Raw genomic sequence first — 17500 nt, 5'->3', positions numbered from 1 at the left:
AGCAAATTCATATGCTACCAGCACAATCCAGACCAGATACAAATAATCCCTGCATTCACTCAAAGGTAACTTATTCATACTAAATCCCGTGCATGCTGCCAGATGGATTTACTACAGAACTGTAGCAGAGACGATTCCTGGAAGAGGAAAGAAAGTAAAGGCTGGGCGAAGCCTTCTAGAGTAGAGTCCAGAAGAGAAAAAAAAAAGTGCATTACTTTGAAAACTTGTTTTCTGGGCTATTTGAAATCAATAACGTGTCAATGTTTAGGAAAAAATAGATAACTAAAGACAGAAGGAATCCAACTATTAAACTGAGTCGAGATAGAAATATAGCCAAAAGGCAGCTTCCGTTCTTTCTCAAAATCTCTCTAGGCGCTGTTTTTTTAAATGTGCATCGTTTCAAAGTTACCGCTAAGGGAGAGTTGGAACCTCTTTCTTTTTTTGCATGGCTCTTCTTTCTATCTACAGGCTCACTAAGGCAAATTCAAAATGTTAAATAGCTTTCTGTGGTTAAGCCCTGGTCACACAACTCACTGTGTGTGACTTTACTCTTGGCTGGCTCAGGGCAGACCTCTATTATCAAACAACTTACACAGCATGGGCAACCGGTTAGCATTCTGACAGACAAACTTAATGTAGATTAATATATAAGAAATTTATATAATATAATAATATAAGATAAGATATAATATAATATAAGAAATTTGAAAAAGAAAGCCCCATCCAACCACCAATAGAATTCGTTCTAATCAAGTTTTTTAATTGATTGACAGGCAATTCAGCCAATGTAAGCTTTTTTACTACAGGTGATCAGTATAAGAAATTTGAAAGAGACTCTGACCTTATGATTGGATAATCACACTTCCTGTGACCCCAAAGGGAGGATCCGAATTAACTTTAGAACACTTATAAAGTGGAAGATTCCTGAGGCTACTTCACAGCTACTGAGGAAGCTCATACAAGAGTGAAACGCGTTTAGCTGGAGTTTTGGACTTTTATACTTGGACTTTCTACCTTTTAGCTTATATGCTTTTGAGAAGTCTTAATATTGTTTTTATTATTTTTTATTTTTTATCTCTACAATAAATCGATATTTTTTTATATCAGTCCATATAGTCCTTTCTAGCCTCCAGGAACACTATGTGGGGAATGCTATCCCAATAAATTAGCATATTGCCAACAAACCTCAGAGCCAGGAATTCAAGGCTCTGTCTAAGGTGAGCATAACAATTACTATCTCACTATTTTGTATACACTATCTGTACAATACCACCTATGAGGTTCTCTCTCTCTGCTTGTTCCATATCTCCGGGAGAACATCGTTTGGGATAAAGGGGTGTGTTGCTGCCTCAAGAGCAAAAAGGAGTCACTTACGGAGCCAATAGCTTATAGGCTCCAACCCACGTGAGTGGTTTCAACCAATTGCTACTATTATTCATTTTTTATTTTTGTAAACCATCTGCACTATATTCTCTCTTTTTGTTGTTTTACTTTGTATGTACATTTGGACACATTGTATCACTATGTTGGAGGGGTGAGTATACCCCCTCATTATTTATATTAATATTCATTATAGCGCTCCACTTGCTGGTATATTGTTTATACCTTTTTTCTTATATTTTGCACTTTATTGTGGATTAAGGTATTCCACTTTTTGTGTTGAGCTGCTTTTATTCAGGCACTTTAGTATATCACTCACTATCTCAGTAAGGGATAGTTATTGTTTTCTCTGTGTGTTTCATACTGAATACCTTTGTGTGTACACTATTTTGCCTACCTGCACTATGTCACTTTTTGAACAAAGAAAAAAACACCACTGCAAAAACATAGATGAATTGTTTGGTGGGGAAGAGAATCTTTTCAACCAAATTGACCAAGTTGAGGAGAGATCCATCTCAGATTGCCAAAGAAATTTGGAGAGACTCTTAAGTAAGGAAATACGAATTAAATGGGAAATAGCTACCCTAGAAAAATACATCAGAGATAAAATAACTCCGAGAGGTCTGAGGCTCTCCAAGTTTCCCTCCTTTGATCAAGATGACAAAACATTTATGGATGAATGGGCAGTGATGTTAGATTCTTTTTCATTCACAATGATGAGAACTTTAATTAAGCGAAGAGAGTATAATTTGGAAAAACTTGATGCAGAAATTAATAAGGAACAACATTTTTTATTAAATCACACTAATTCTGAGAAATATAGGAAAATCACCGACAATCTACAACACACCCTAGAAAAAGTAGAAAAAGATACGATCCAAATTAAAAAGAAAAAATACACACGTGATAGGACTGATTACAATAAGAATGAAGCTTACACATATGGAAACAGAAAACAGCCCATATACAGACAAGGCGATAGAAATAAAGCACAACATTCAGTCAAACACTATCAAAATAACATCCGAAACAGGTACCATGAATCCAATTTCCAAAATGGGCCTAGAAATAGAACAGAACACAGGACAACCAATGACACTAATGAATGGAACCGTCCTAAGGTTTCAAGCACGAGAACAAGAGAACCACATGTGTCGAGGCCATATATCCAAGATATTATCAGAACCCCAATAAGAACAGAAAGAAGGGCAAGATCTGACGAGTTTTTAAAAGCCCAAAGTAAAATCCGAAAAAAGTACAAGAAGGTTGTCACATATACCTATCTCCAATAGATTCCAGACCTTAGCCAGAACCCCTCAGGAAGGGGATTTTTGGAACCTGAGGAACAGAGTCAAACACAAACCCCAATACCAACAGAGATCACCACAGAAGAGACGGAGAAGTATAGAGGAAGGGGAGTTAGAGGAGGAGCGAACCTTCAGAGGAGAAAAAAGAGACAGACGAAACCAGGAAATATGAAAGATAGAGAAAAACAAGCAGGGATTTTCAACCTAACGCCATATGTCTTGAATTCTCCTCAAATCAAATTGTTACAGAAGGGTTTGAAATTCGCACCAACTAAAAAGCTAAATAAATTCGAGACATATGTTGATTTAAATAAATTTAAGAGGACATTATGTCTAAAGAAATTTTTCCACAAGAACCCCATTTTAACTAATTCCGAAGACCCACAACATGATGTCTATAAACATACTAACTTGAAAGAAAAATCAAAGTTCTATCCCAAAAACTTAATATCAGGTGAAATGGTAACATTTGAAAAATTAGTGATGAGAGATATAAATAAAATTAAAGAACCCAATAAACATCAACAGAACCTCACCAGGAAAGAGTGTATGGCCCTGAAGAAATTCCAGAAAGATAATTCAATAATTATAAAACCAGCCGATAAGGGGGGAGGTGTAGTTTTAATGACATTAGATGACTATAATAAGGAATCATACAAATTACTGGAGGACACCAATACCTATATAAAACTAGGAGCAGACCCCACAAAGAATCTCAAGGACAAATTCCATAATTACCTAAATGAAGGACTTACAAATGGGATCTTGAACCAAAAAGAGTTTAATTACTTAAAAATTGATTTCCCAAGAATTCCAGTACTATACCACCTTCCCAAAATCCACAAGAATCCGACTCAACCCCCAGGGAGGCCTATAGTCTCAGGCATTGGTTCTGTGTCCTGTAGATTATCGGAGTATATAGACCAATGCTTGCAACCAATTGTTCAAGGAATACCCAGCTATCTGAAGGATACTGGGGATATATTAAGACACATAGAAGAATTGGTGTGGAACGAAAACTATTTTCTGACCACTGCTGATGTGAGCTCCCTTTACACCAATATTGCACATGATAGGGGCTGTATGGCCACCAGGTTCTTTTTAGAGCAATCAGGTAATTTCCCCCCTGACCATATAGATTTTATTATGCAAGGGATTCTTTTAATTTTAACCAGCAATTACTTCTGGTACGATGGACATTTTTATTTACAGGCCTGTGGAACGGCGATGGGAACGAGGTTCGCGCCCAGCTATGCCAATCTTTTTATGGCATATTGGGAGCTCCAGTTTATCCATCATGGGGCAGGCTGGGCGACGGGCCTCGTTACCTATCGCCGTTACATAGATGACCTGTTTTTTATCTGGGAAGGCACAGAAGAATCACTAACCAACTTCCTTAATACATTGAACAATAATGATTGGGGCATAGCCCTCACTACGGATTTTAACAAAACGAGAGTGAACTTTTTAGATCTTGACATTTTTATTGAAGATAATAAAATCAAAACTAGCACTCATTTTAAAAAAGTAGATGTAAATAGTTTTATTCACACCACGAGCTGTCATTTTACACCTTGGCTTATGGGAATCCCCAAATCCCAATTTATCCGTATAAAAAGAAACTGCACTGAGGAGACTAAATTTATTGAACAGTCGCATAAATTAGAAGGTAAAATGTTGGAAAAAGGATATAAACAAGATGATCTAACCAAAGATCTTAATCAAGTAATGGCAATTAAGAGAGAAACCCTATTAACAGGTAAAGGGATTAATGAGAATAAAGAAAGATTTAATGATAATGACAACATACCTATTTTCTGTAATTACAGTCATGGTAACCGTCATTTAAAAAAAATTATTAATAGACACTGGTCAATCCTAAAGGAAGACCCAGTCCTGTCCACCATTCTACCAGACAAACCCAAGGTGATCTTTAGAGGGGCACCTAACATGAAAAAATTACTAGTAAGGAACCACATTAGAAAACCATGCAGCATAAAGCCAATTGATACTAGGAAAGGTTTCTTTGGTTGTGGAATATGTTTGGCGTGCGGGAACACTGGAAGCAAAAAAAGACATGTAGGGAAATTCAAAAGTACTAAAGAAAATGAAGAGTTCAACATAAACAATCTCATCACTTGCCATTCAACCAATGTAGTGTACCTATTGGAATGTCCATGCGGCCTCAAGTATGTGGGCCGCACAAAACGTAATTTACATATTAGGATAGAAGAGCATATAAGGAACATTAAGAAGGGATATGAAGGACACAGTGTATCCAATCATTTCAAGATTACACACAACAGCAATCCTCAGGGGCTCATATTTATGGGCATACACAAAACTTTAGGGAATTGGAGAGGCAGTGATTTTAACAAAATTTTAGCTCAAAATGAAATGAGGTGGATTTTTAGCCTTGAGACTTTACAACCCAAAGGTCTAAATATAGATTTTGAACTCTGTCATTTCCTTTAATTATGTTTAACATATATTTAACACTATCATATTATATCTGCACCAACTGCAAATTTATACCATTTGGTTTTATGTCCTTTTAAAAAATGAAGTCTTGAATTCCAATGGGAGGAGTTTGTTTTGATTGCACTCTCTCATTCAGTAAGTTTTTAATCGACCCCCATTTTGGTAATCCCTTTTATTTTATGTTATATTTGAGGGATACCTCTCTGTTATTGTACCCATCTATTTATTTTACTTTGTTAATATTCATTCCGTTTTTTTTTTTTTTTTTTTTTATTAACAATGACATTTGGGAAGATGTTGGAGGGCGGAAGTGATGTCACTTCCGCCAACCACTGCCCATAATGGTTTTTTTATTTTTATTATTAACAATGACATTTGGGAAGATGTTGGAGGGCGGAAGTGATGTCACTTCCGCCAACCACTGCCCATAATGGGTGCTATGCATGACAGCCCCATCCAACCACCAATAGAATTTGTTCTAATCAAGTTTTTTAATTGATTGACAGGCAATTCAGCCAATGCAAGCTTTTTTACCACAGGTGATCAATATAAGAAATTTTAAAAAGAAAGCCCCATCCAACCACCAATAGAATTCGTTCTAATCAAGTTTTTTAATTGATTGACAGGCAATTCAGCCAATGTAAGCTTTTTTACTACAGGTGATCAGTATAAGAAATTTGAAAGAGACTCTGACCTTATGATTGGATAATCACACTTCCTGTGACCCCAAAGGGAGGATCCGAATTAACTTTAGAACACTTATAAAGTGGAAGATTCCTGAGGCTACTTCACAGCTACTGAGGAAGCTCATACAAGAGTGAAACGCGTTTAGCTGGAGTTTTGGACTTTTTGGACTTTCTACCTTTTAGCTTATATGCTTTTGAGAAGTCTTAATATTGTTTTTATTATTTTTTATTTTTTATCTCTACAATAAATCGATATTTTTTTATATCAGTGTAGATGCAAATATCCATTTTGATATCTATCCTAGCTGTCCATATAAGAGTTAATTTGAACAAAGAATGAATTTGGCATTTCATCTTTATTTCTCGGAAAAAGGATTTGTATAAAATCCTTTTTGCTGGAAAAATACTGATTTCGAAATGTTCTTGTTAATTGTCCAAGATATCGGTATTTTGTAAATATCTGGTTTTAATCAAATATGTATTGCGAAAGATTATAATTAGAAACAGCTGTTTATAACTTGTGACCAACATATTATGTAATAAACGCTCATGACCCCCACCAACATGGAAATGGGGTATATATCTTACTAACGTTTAAATAAACTTTGAATTGGTTATAGAACACATCTCTTGTCTTCTTGACTGATTCCCGGGATCCTGTCTATCACAGAGGGTGTGGCTCTAGCAAAATATCCATCTAACTAAGAGAGTTTCGTGTATAGCTGAATTAACCCCAACAACTTGGTACCAGAAGTGGGGTCAATTAAAGGAGGAAATCAGGTAGGAGGATTTGGTGTCTTTTTTGACCTTTATTCTTTTACCTGTCTTTTCCCAACCTTTACACATTGCACATTAGATTATGATTTTATTTAAAGGGGAATTTCACTTTTGAGATTTTTTTCACTCCTTAGGTAGGAGATGAGGTTGTACATAACTGTGGGAGACGTCCCAGGACCCCTCTTTCTTTGAAAGAAAAGAGGTTGCCTTTGTTAAGGTTGTAAAAAAAAGGTATTCAGTCTGACAGGTATTGGCAGACTGCGGTATAATTCAGTCTGTTAGACAGACTGCGGTATAATTCAGTCTGTTAGACAGACTGCGGTGTATAATTCAGTCTCTTAGCAGACTGCGGTAAAGTTATGTACAGGTAAAACTTTTGCAAACTGTAATGTTTTAGCAAAGGAAAAAAAATAAAATAAATAAAACAAAATTAAAAAGGCAATTGTGTTAAACTACGTACTCTGTTGATGGGTATTTGGCTGTCCTGCAACCTGTTTGGCTGTTCTGCTTGCTTGCGATATATCTGTTGGCTTTTGTGCTTTTTGCAAGGGATTGGAATTTCTGATTTTAAGCGATACAGCTCGTGGAGAAGTAGCAGTTTTGTTGGAACATTTGATTCCGTACAGCTGTTCTTTATCCACTGAATAATCAGCTATTCCAAATCCAATTCTCATTGAGTTTGAAATGGGTACTTCCCAGTCTAAAAAAGACCCTCGCCCTAATCCAGGGGAGACTTGCAAACAGTATGTTGCTAGAGTTGGTGAGCTGGGGGATTATTCAGAGGATCCTTGGGTGGATAATATGTCAGGGTGGACACCATGACAGGGTAGTGAAACTCCCTTCCCTAAAGACGGGGCTAATGATGATTTTCTGAGTATGGTTAAGGGATTATGTTTGTGAGATAAGAAATATTTTCCTTGATATGAGGGAGATCCAGGATGGGATAAGGAATACATGATACAGGGGGGTGAGAATTGGCTTAAGATTGCACCTCACTGATACCCTGTTTCCCAAGAGGAGAGACTGTTGTTGATACCTGCAAATCACTGCCCCCTCCTGATTACCTAAAGATAATGATGATTGGGTGCTATCCTTGCTGTGGTAGTTAGTACCCACTGCTCCATAGAGTTCCCTTTTACCCCCTCCCCAGGAAGAAAGGATTGGGCAGCTCCTCTAAAGCCCTGAGGGTGTCTAAACCAGGTATAAGAATTAAGGGAATAAAATAATTGAGGGAATGTCAAAGGTACATGAGAAGGTGATGATAAATAAAAGAAAAAATAGAGGTTAATTAAAGGGGGTCTACAAATTCATGTTGTAAATGTAGGTGATTATAAATTAATATGAAATTTATATTTTCAGCACATGCTTCATTTCGTGCTGTAAACTAACTTGCTTGCTACAGGTACCTGACATGTTGTAAATGCTTTAAATTGTATGTATTCTGTAGAATTGTGAAAATCTGTAAATTGTTGTCTGGGGATGCAGAGATTTTATTGATTGTGACCCAAATGGTGGACCCCCTGTGCAGAAGTGGGTTTGAAATTTTGGTCATGGAATGTAGGATCAGAAACCATGGACAAAGGTTTTTACCTGTGTTTTTAATGACTTTTGGGAACTCAAATTGACCGGTCAAAATTTTGCCATGCCTTTAACATGGAGTAGTATAAATATTTTGAGTATTTGAGAGTTCTGACAAATGCAGGTGATACCATGTCTGTGTAATCTGGTCCAAATGTTCTATAAGCGTATAGGAGAGGAATTCTATTGACAGGGTACATATGTTGCAACTGGTTAATGCAGTTAATGCAAGTGTTATACAAATGTTTAAGTTAAACGCGTTATATGGCCATACGGGATCCCTTCTTTAATAAGAAAACCTTTGGTACCAGAACTCTTAAATAAAATTGATACTAACTGTTAAAAGTGTATTCTGTGTAAATGGTGATTGTGATAAATGTGTTTTGGTTACTCATTTTAAAGTATGCAGTTTGATTGTCATGTATGTTAATGGGTAATTTGCTGTGCTATTTTAAATTATATTTAAACTATGTTTGTCTCAGTATTGACATAGATGGAAATGGCAGCGTAATAATCTATTAAATAACTGATTTATTATTGAATACTAATCCAAGAGCAATATGAGTTGTAATCCTTAAAGCAAAAGAAAAAAAAAAAACACGCTAAGTTTTAGCTGTTTTCCAAAATTCTGTTGTAATAATGGACTTCTTGCCAAAATTCGACTTTCTAGTCCAGCTGCCAGGTTTTCTGATCTTAAAGCAGTACTGCTTGCATGGTTGCAGAATGCACAAACAAGGGAAACCTACATTATGTCTGTGTTCCTTTTGGGTGTGACATTTAATAATTTATTTTGGATTGAGTTAATTGCCTGTCCATTAATGGGTTTTTGTGTTGGGATGTCTGCTGGATATCTGCTACATTCGTTGTGTTCTGTGTTATAAGAGGACATGTGTGATATTACAATGAGTATGAAGACTATTTAAAGAATATTTGCATGTCATTAACGCAAGCTTTTAGTGTCTTTTTACAACAGATTAAATGCTGATCAGCTCACGAAAAAGGGGCCCCTGGAAAAAAAATCTGCTTCTCAAAATCGTGGATCTCTCATTCTTCATATTATTAGGGGAGTATTTAGCGTTATCTTTAACATAAACAATTGTTATGTTATATGGGTATTTAACAAGAAAAGAAAAATAATGGATATATAGGATAAGTTTTTTCCCAGATTAAGATTAATCTTATGTGCCTCATTGATTATAGCAAAATGATGAAATGGTATTTTTAATAGAGATCAGACAATATTTTGAGGCAATTCTAAACTACTGTATTATATTTGTATTGGTATATTGAAAGCATTTTGCAGACCCAGGAGAGAATAAATAATATAATAATTCTAAAAGGAACCATACTATGGGAAGAGGTCACCCTATTAACTCTCTAAGGGGTTAAACTCATTTTTGTATAAGCATATAAAGTTTAGTTTTTGTGGTTAGTCTTTTGATTCTCAATTTGAACTCAATTGAAGTATAACAAACATATCCTTATAGGTGTAGGAAACGGCTGCAATATGATTTTAATATTTGCAATATATGTTTTCAATGTATTCTAACAATAGAAAAGTAACTAACTGCATTACATCTATGACCCAAACTGTCAGTATTGCAGACCCTGTAGGAAGACTCTGCTTTCACTGTTTACGTACTAATTCTTCAAAAGCTTATTAATATTATATCTGTGTGGTACACAAAGAAGTGTACACAAAGAGGGGGTGTGGGTTAGGTAATCTCGACCTGCATATGGAATATGCTTCATGAGAAAGATACGGCAGGTTGTTTTGATATAAAGAAAAGTATGTTGTATCGGTCACAAAGGATTGTGATTTTAAGCAGGCGAGACAAGGACATTTGTGAGGTGATAGGAGATTGAATCAGAAATGTTTTAGAGACAGAGGTAGAGAATTTTATCAAAGGGTCTAACTTTTGTAGAGGTGGCAACTTCAGCACTGTTTTAATTGTTTTAATTGTGGAGAGCAGGGGTTCACCCCAAGGTGCTCGTGGTGAACCCGGTCAAGCTGGCCCATTTCCACTGGTACTCCTGGTCAACAACCTCAGCCTAATACACAGATGGTTCATGTTCTTAATGTTTTATATATAGATAAAACAGTATTAATGCTGGCTCTTAGGGAAAGTACAAGCTGAAGTTGAGATGTAGACATTGTTTGCATAGGCTATAAAATAGGATAATAATAAGTATGCTTAGTCAATTTGTAACGTGGTATCATAGAGGCATCTGCAATGAAATAAGTGAGTTTAATATAATATATGTCTACAGTTTGCTGCCCCTTCCTTATCAGAGACCACTTGCAACCTTAGCAAAGCAAGACAACTCTGTATTAAACAAAGCACTTTGCAACAACAGTAATTCATTTTGTTTCTCCTATTTCATTCCTAGTTGTTCTGAAAAAAAATATTGTCTAAGTGGGATAACTGTATGGAGGTTCCACCATGTATTAAACATGATCACACACATACAGAACTGGTGGCTTTTTGGACATCGGGATCTATAAAAGGCTTTGGTTTAAAAAAAATGTTACCTGGGTCCACAACATTTTTGACAGAATTCAGCATTCCAATTCTATTAAAGTAATTAATTGGGATTATCAAATTAAGGTTTAAGTTTAAGAACAGTATTTTATTAGGAATTATTAGGAATCCAATATGTATATGCTAGTGTTTTAGTACTCAACAAGCATTTATATAGAATGAGTGCTTCTCTCATCTCTAAAGGGAAATTATGTATTACAATTGTATAAAGGACAATGCAATGAAATATAAGCAACACTGAGAGAAGTACATGTTACACAAGTTAAGGATTTAACATTAGTCTCTAATTTGAGTTTAGCCTAGATAATTAATTTATTGATGTCGTACTGATCCTTGTGTTTGTATGATTATAGAGACCATACTGGAGTATTTGTGCCGCCTGATATTTGGGACTACACACCAATCTCTCTGGCTGACCTACCTGCCTACCTACCTACCTTTTTTTTGCAATTAAATCTGTTTGGTCAAAATCCATGCTGGCCGAAGAAACTAAAATGCTTACTTATGAGTACATAGACTGACTTGGAAAGTCCTGAAGGTGCAGTGCTGTCTAATGCCGCTATGTCTGTATTAACCCTTTCAACAATTGGGGTGTTGCACAGAGCATTGTGGTGAACATCCAGCAAACAGAAGAATTAAGAACTATGTGGAAGCTGACATTGTCTTGTTGTCAGCCATATTGCTACCCTTAGCTATGTTATGGTGTCTAAGATTATGGAACAAAGTTTATGGTGTCTAACATTCGTTATTCTCCTTGAAAGACTTATTCTATTTTTTAGGACTATGCTGGACTATGCTGGACTATTGAACTATTTTGTTATTTTTATTTTTGTAGAGTTAGCCGGAGAGAGAGGAAGTGTTAACTTACTCAGGCATGGATGTACTATGTGTGTCATTGATGTATGTTGAGTGTACTAAGGATGGATTCCTATTTATTAAGTGTGGATATGACTGGACCATCGAAATAGCGATGTGATTAGGAGGCATAGGACGCAAGGTCATGATTGGTATTATTGTTAGAATTACAAACTGATTATAAGTTATCTCATGATTTAATATGTAAATGGGCCTTTTGAAACTAATCAAGAAATGTTTCCCAATCCCGATACCCAGCTATTTACTTACAAATGCAGGGTTTTATAAGTCACTAATGCTGTCAACGTGAGGGGATGGCCCTCACTCAGAGTTTCCCCAGATGTGCTTTTTTCCTCAAATATGAGTTTTTGCCACTGGGTTTTTTTTGACCTGGCCCCAGATCACCGGGTGGAATGGTAATCCAAGACCCTGGTCCAAAGAGGGGATGGATCTTATTCCCGTTTTGACTATACGAGCTTACATTTTGAATTGTAATAATAATAATATTCCCGTTGTTGGGAATAACACTTTGCCTTCACAAATACACTTTGCCTATATTGACCCAAGACTCAAGATACAGATAACATGATGTACACTTAAAAGATGTGTTCAACAGATAATTGAAAAAGCTGAAATCAACAGCTCGAACTCCTCTTTAAGGGAAAACCTATGGCACAGAGCAAATGGGGGAAATCGAGGTGAAGAAATAATAAAAGTCCCGCAGACATGATTAGCACGTCTGAATATACCTCCTCTTGTTTCTCTGCCGCAGGCCTCCCATGGATATTTACCGTAAGATAGATCATGATATGATCTAAGAGGGGAACTGTAGATGCAAATATCCATTTTGATATCTATCCTAGCTGTCCATATAAGAGTTAATTTGAACAAAGAATGAATTTGGCATTTCATCTTTATTTCTCGGAAAAAGGATTTGTATAAAATCCTTTTTGCTGGAAAAATACTGATTTCGAAATGTTCTTGTTAATTGTCCAAGATATCGGTATTTTGTAAATATCTGGTTTTAATCAAATATGTATTGCGAAAGATTATAATTAGAAACAGCTGTTTATAACTTGTGACCAACATATTATGTAATAAACGCTCATGACCCCCACCAACATGGAAATGGGGTATATATCTTACTAACGTTTAAATAAACTTTGAATTGGTTATAGAACACATCTCTTGTCTTCTTGACTGATTCCCGGGATCCTGTCTATCACAGAGGGTGTGGCTCTAGCAAAATATCCATCTAACTAAGAGAGTTTCGTGTATAGCTGAATTAACCCCAACAATCAGTCCATATAGTCCTTTCTAGCCTCCAGGAACACTATGTGGGGAATGCTATCCCAATAAATTAGCATATTGCCAACAAACCTCAGAGCCAGGAATTCAAGGCTCTGTCTAAGGTGAGCATAACAATTACTATCTCACTATTTTGTATACACTATCTGTACAATACCACCTATGAGGTTCTCTCTCTCTGCTTGTTCCATATCTCCGGGAGAACATCGTTTGGGATAAAGGGGTGTGTTGCTGCCTCAAGAGCAAAAAGGAGTCACTTACGGAGCCAATAGCTTATAGGCTCCAACCCACGTGAGTGGTTTCAAACAATTGCTACTATTATTCATTTTTTATTTTTGTAAACCATCTGCACTATATTCTCTCTTTTTGTTGTTTTACTTTGTATGTACATTTGGACACATTGTATCACTATGTTGGAGGGGTGAGTATACCCCCTCATTATTTATATTAATATTCATTATAGCGCTCCACTTGCTGGTATATTGTTTATACCTTTTTTCTTATATTTTAAACTTAATGTAGAGCCTTCATTCCCCACAGGAATGCCATCGAAACCAGACACATTGTGACCGAAAGCAAACCAAGCATATAGTCAGTTTTTTCATGAAGGGTTTTCTTGTGCTTAAACCATGACCCTAGCCACTTTCCTGAAATGATAAAAAAGTTATGTGTACTTTGTTTTCTTTTTCTTTTTCCCATCAGGCTTTCTGCTCCAAAGGTCTGCTCCGTCGATCCAACTGAGATTTCTGATCTTTCGTATCGAGAAGGTTGCACTATGCCTTGTTACCTTTTTTATGTTGTTAGGAAATTCCTAAATAGCTTTACATGCCTGAGCAGCCCCTTGAGTGCTGCAGTTAAGTCTTGATAGTTCCTGATAGTCGTGTGGTTTTTAAATCTATTTGATCACATCATGCTAAAAGTGCTTAGACGGTTGGAAGAAGTCCAATGGCAAACAAGTGATCGTCGTGCTTTTCCAACTCTTTGGAGTCCTCCAAGTTGCTAATGGCATTAGGAAATCTCTCTGGAGACATACAAAGGGAAAGCTGGCGCCAGGAGAGACAAGTATGTTTTAGCATTGTAAATGCTGCTTGGGCTCTCTTTTCTTTGGTGAAAATAAAAGTTGCGTCAAACAGTCATTTAAGCCTCAGAATAAAGTAATTGCTGTGAACAAACATGGAGCACGACTGAGACATAACTGAGACAGTGGGGTGTGGAAAAGCAAACTGATCAACAGACTAGCACCCACGTGAACAAGCCAAACATAGTTGGCAGGATTCGAACCTGCGCGGGGAAACCCCAATGGATTTCAAGTCCATCGCCTTAACCACTCGGCCACAACTACACAGGAATGGTTCGAGGGAAACCATTCGAAGAACGGTAGGGTTTGAGGCCCTTCTGATTCCATCTCTTTAGTTTGCGTTAGTGCTTAGGACGGCACGAAACATTCTTCAGCGAGAGAAAAAGAATGGCTGGCAATACAGCGAGGGATAAGTACTCAAACGCACTTTAATACATGCAGACTTTGCATTTCATTGGGTTTTAAAGAATATTCAAGGATGAGGGAAAACAAACCTCCGTAGTCGGCAGGATTCAAACCTGCGCGGGGAGACCCCAATGGATTTCTAGTCCATCGCCTTAACCACTCGGCCACGACTACACGGCGTTTGTGCCCATCTTTTTCTGTGCTCGCAGATCTCCTCATCCTGTTTGTATATTTTGAAGTTTCTTTTCTTCTTCTCCAATGTGCCTACGTTTGCCTACTTTTGCTAACTAAAATAAACAGCACTTTATCTCATGGGCCTTCTTTTGGAAGACTCTCTACAGCCTACTCAGAATGTTGACCAGCTTCCTCCTTTTTACTCACACCTCACTATGTATTCTTGGACATTGGCTGACTACTGCCAGATCTCATCTATTAATCAGCTTATACAGACACTGCAGCAAATTCATATGCTACCAGCACAATCCAGACCAGATACAAATAATCCCTGCATTCACTCAAAGGTAACTTATTCATACTAAATCCCGTGCATGCTGCCAGATGGATTTACTACAGAACTGTAGCAGAGACGATTCCTGGAAGAGGAAAGAAAGTAAAGGCTGGGCGAAGCCTTCTAGAGTAGAGTCCAGAAGAGAAAAAAAAAAGTGCATTACTTTGAAAACTTGTTTTCTGGGCTATTTGAAATCAATAACGTGTCAATGTTTAGGAAAAAATAGATAACTAAAGACAGAAGGAATCCAACTATTAAACTGAGTCGAGATAGAAATATAGCCAAAAGGCAGCTTCCGTTCTTTCCCAAAATCTCTCTAGGCGCTGTTTTTTTAAATGTGCATCGTTTCAAAGTTACCGCTAAGGGAGAGTTGGAACCTCTTTCTTTTTTTGCATGGCTCTTCTTTCTATCTACAGGCTCACTAAGGCAAATTCAAAATGTTAAATAGCTTTCTGTGGTTAAGCCCTGGTCACACAACTCACTGTGTGTGACTTTACTCTTGGCTGGCTCAGGGCAGACCTCTATTATCAAACAACTTACACAGCATGGGCAACCGGTTAGCATTCTGACAGACAAACTTAATGTAGAGCCTTCATTCCCCACAGGAATGCCATCGAAACCAGACACATTGTGACCGAAAGCAAACCAAGCATATAGTCAGTTTTTTCATGAAGGTTTTTCTTGTGCTTAAACCATGACCCTAGCCACTTTCCTGAAATGATAAAAAAGTTATGTGTACTTTGTTTTCTTTTTCTTTTTCCCATCAGGCTTTCTGCTCCAAAGGTCTGCTCCGTCGATCCAACTGAGATTTCTGATCTTTCGTATCGAGAAGGTTGCACTATGCCTTGTTACCTTTTTTATGTTGCTAGGAAATTCCTAAATAGCTTTACATGGCTGAGCAGCCCCTTGAGTGCTGCAGTTAAGTCTTGATAGTTCCTGATAGTCGTGTGGTTTTTAAATCTATTTGATCACATCATGCTAAAAGTGCTTAGACGGTTGGAAGAAGTCCAATGGCAAACAAGTGATCGTCGTGCTTTTCCAACTCTTTGGAGTCCTCCAAGTTGCTAATGTCATTAGGAAATCTCTCTGGAGGCAGACAAAGGGAAAGCTGGCGCCAGGAGAGACAAGTAGGTTTTAGCATTGTAAATGCTGCTTGGGCTCTCTTTTCTATTGGTGAAAATAAAAGTTGCGTCAAACAGTCATTTAAGCCTCAGAATAAAGTAATTGCTGTGAACAAACATGGAGCACGACTGAGACATAGCAAGCATATCGATCGCTTTTCATCATGTTAAAACATTTTTGACAGTGGGGTGTGGAAAAGCAAACTGATCAACAGACTAGCACCCACGTGAACAAGCCAAACGTAGTTGGCAGGATCGAACCTGCGCGGGGAAACCCCAATGGATTTCAAGTCCATCGCCTTAACCACGCGGCCACAACTACACAGGAATGCTTTGAGGGAAACCATTCGAAGAACGGTAGGGTTTGAGGCCCTTCTGATTCCATCTCTTTAGTTTGCGTTAGTGCTTAGGACGGCACAAAACATTCTTCAGCGAGAGAAAAAGAACGGCTGGCAATACAGCGAGGGATAAGTACTCAAACGCACTTTAATACATGCAGACTTTGCATTTCATTGGGTTTTAAAGAATATTCAAGGATGACAGAAAACAAACCTCCGTAGTCGGCTGGATTCGAACCTGCGCGGGGAGACCCCGATGGATTTCTAGCCCATCACCTTAACCACTCGGCCACGACTACACGGCGTTTGTGCTCCTCTTTTTCTGTGCTCGCAGATCTTCTCATCCTGTTTGTATATTTTGAAGTTTCTTTTCTTCCTCTCCAATGTGCCTACGTTTGCCTACTTTTGCTAACTAAAATAAACAGCACTTTATCTCATGGGCCTTCTTTTGGAAGACTCTCTACAGCCTACTCAGAATGTTGACCAGCTTCCTCCTTTTTACTCACACCTCACTATGTATTCTTGGACATTGGCTGACTACTGCCAGATCTCATCTATTAATCAGCTTATACAGACACTGCAGCAAATTCATATGCTACCAGCACAATCCAGACCAGATACAAATAATCCCTGCATTCACTCAAAGGTAACTTATTCATACTAAATCCCGTGCATGCTGCCAGATGGATTTACTACAGAACTGTAGCAGAGACGATTCCTGGAAGAGGAAAGAAAGTAAAGGCTGGGCGAAGCCTTCTAGAGTAGAGTCCAGAAGAGAAAAAAAAAGTGCATTACTTTGAAAACTTGTTTTCTGGCCTATTTGAAATCAATAACGTGTCAATGTTTAGGAAAAAATAGATAACTAAAGACAGAAGGAATCCAACTATTAAACTGAGTCGAGATAGAAATATAGCCAAAAGGCAGCTTCTGTTCTTTCCCAAAATCTCTCTAGGCGCTGTTTTTTTAAATGTGCATCGTTTCAAAGTTACCGCTAAGGGAGAGTTGGAACCTCTTTCTTTTTTTGCATGGCTCTTCTTTCTATCCACAGGCTCACTAAGGCAAATTCAAAATGTTAAATAGCTTTCTGTGGTTAAGCCCTGGTCACACAACTCACTGTGTGTGACTTTACTCTTGG

The 17500-nt window shown here is 37.5% G+C and overlaps 2 non-coding genes across 2 annotated transcripts; both read right to left on the bottom strand.

Annotated features, from left to right (window-relative positions):
* Window positions 1–14175: 14175 nt before the first annotated feature.
* TRNAS-UGA (transfer RNA serine (anticodon UGA)) lies at window positions 14176–14257 on the bottom strand. Its single transcript has one exon. It is a non-coding gene; the product is annotated as a tRNA-Ser (tRNA).
* A 233-nt stretch (window positions 14258–14490) lies between these two features.
* TRNAS-AGA (transfer RNA serine (anticodon AGA)) lies at window positions 14491–14572 on the bottom strand. Its single transcript has one exon. It is a non-coding gene; the product is annotated as a tRNA-Ser (tRNA).
* Between the last annotated feature and the right edge of the window lie 2928 nt (window positions 14573–17500).

Source organism: Pelobates fuscus, chromosome 12 (genome assembly GCF_036172605.1).
Source record: "Pelobates fuscus isolate aPelFus1 chromosome 12, aPelFus1.pri, whole genome shotgun sequence".
NCBI classification, from domain to species: Eukaryota; Metazoa; Chordata; class Amphibia; order Anura; family Pelobatidae; genus Pelobates; species Pelobates fuscus.
Note: the sequence above shows the minus strand (reverse complement) of the source record. Positions and strands in the feature narration are given on the sequence as shown.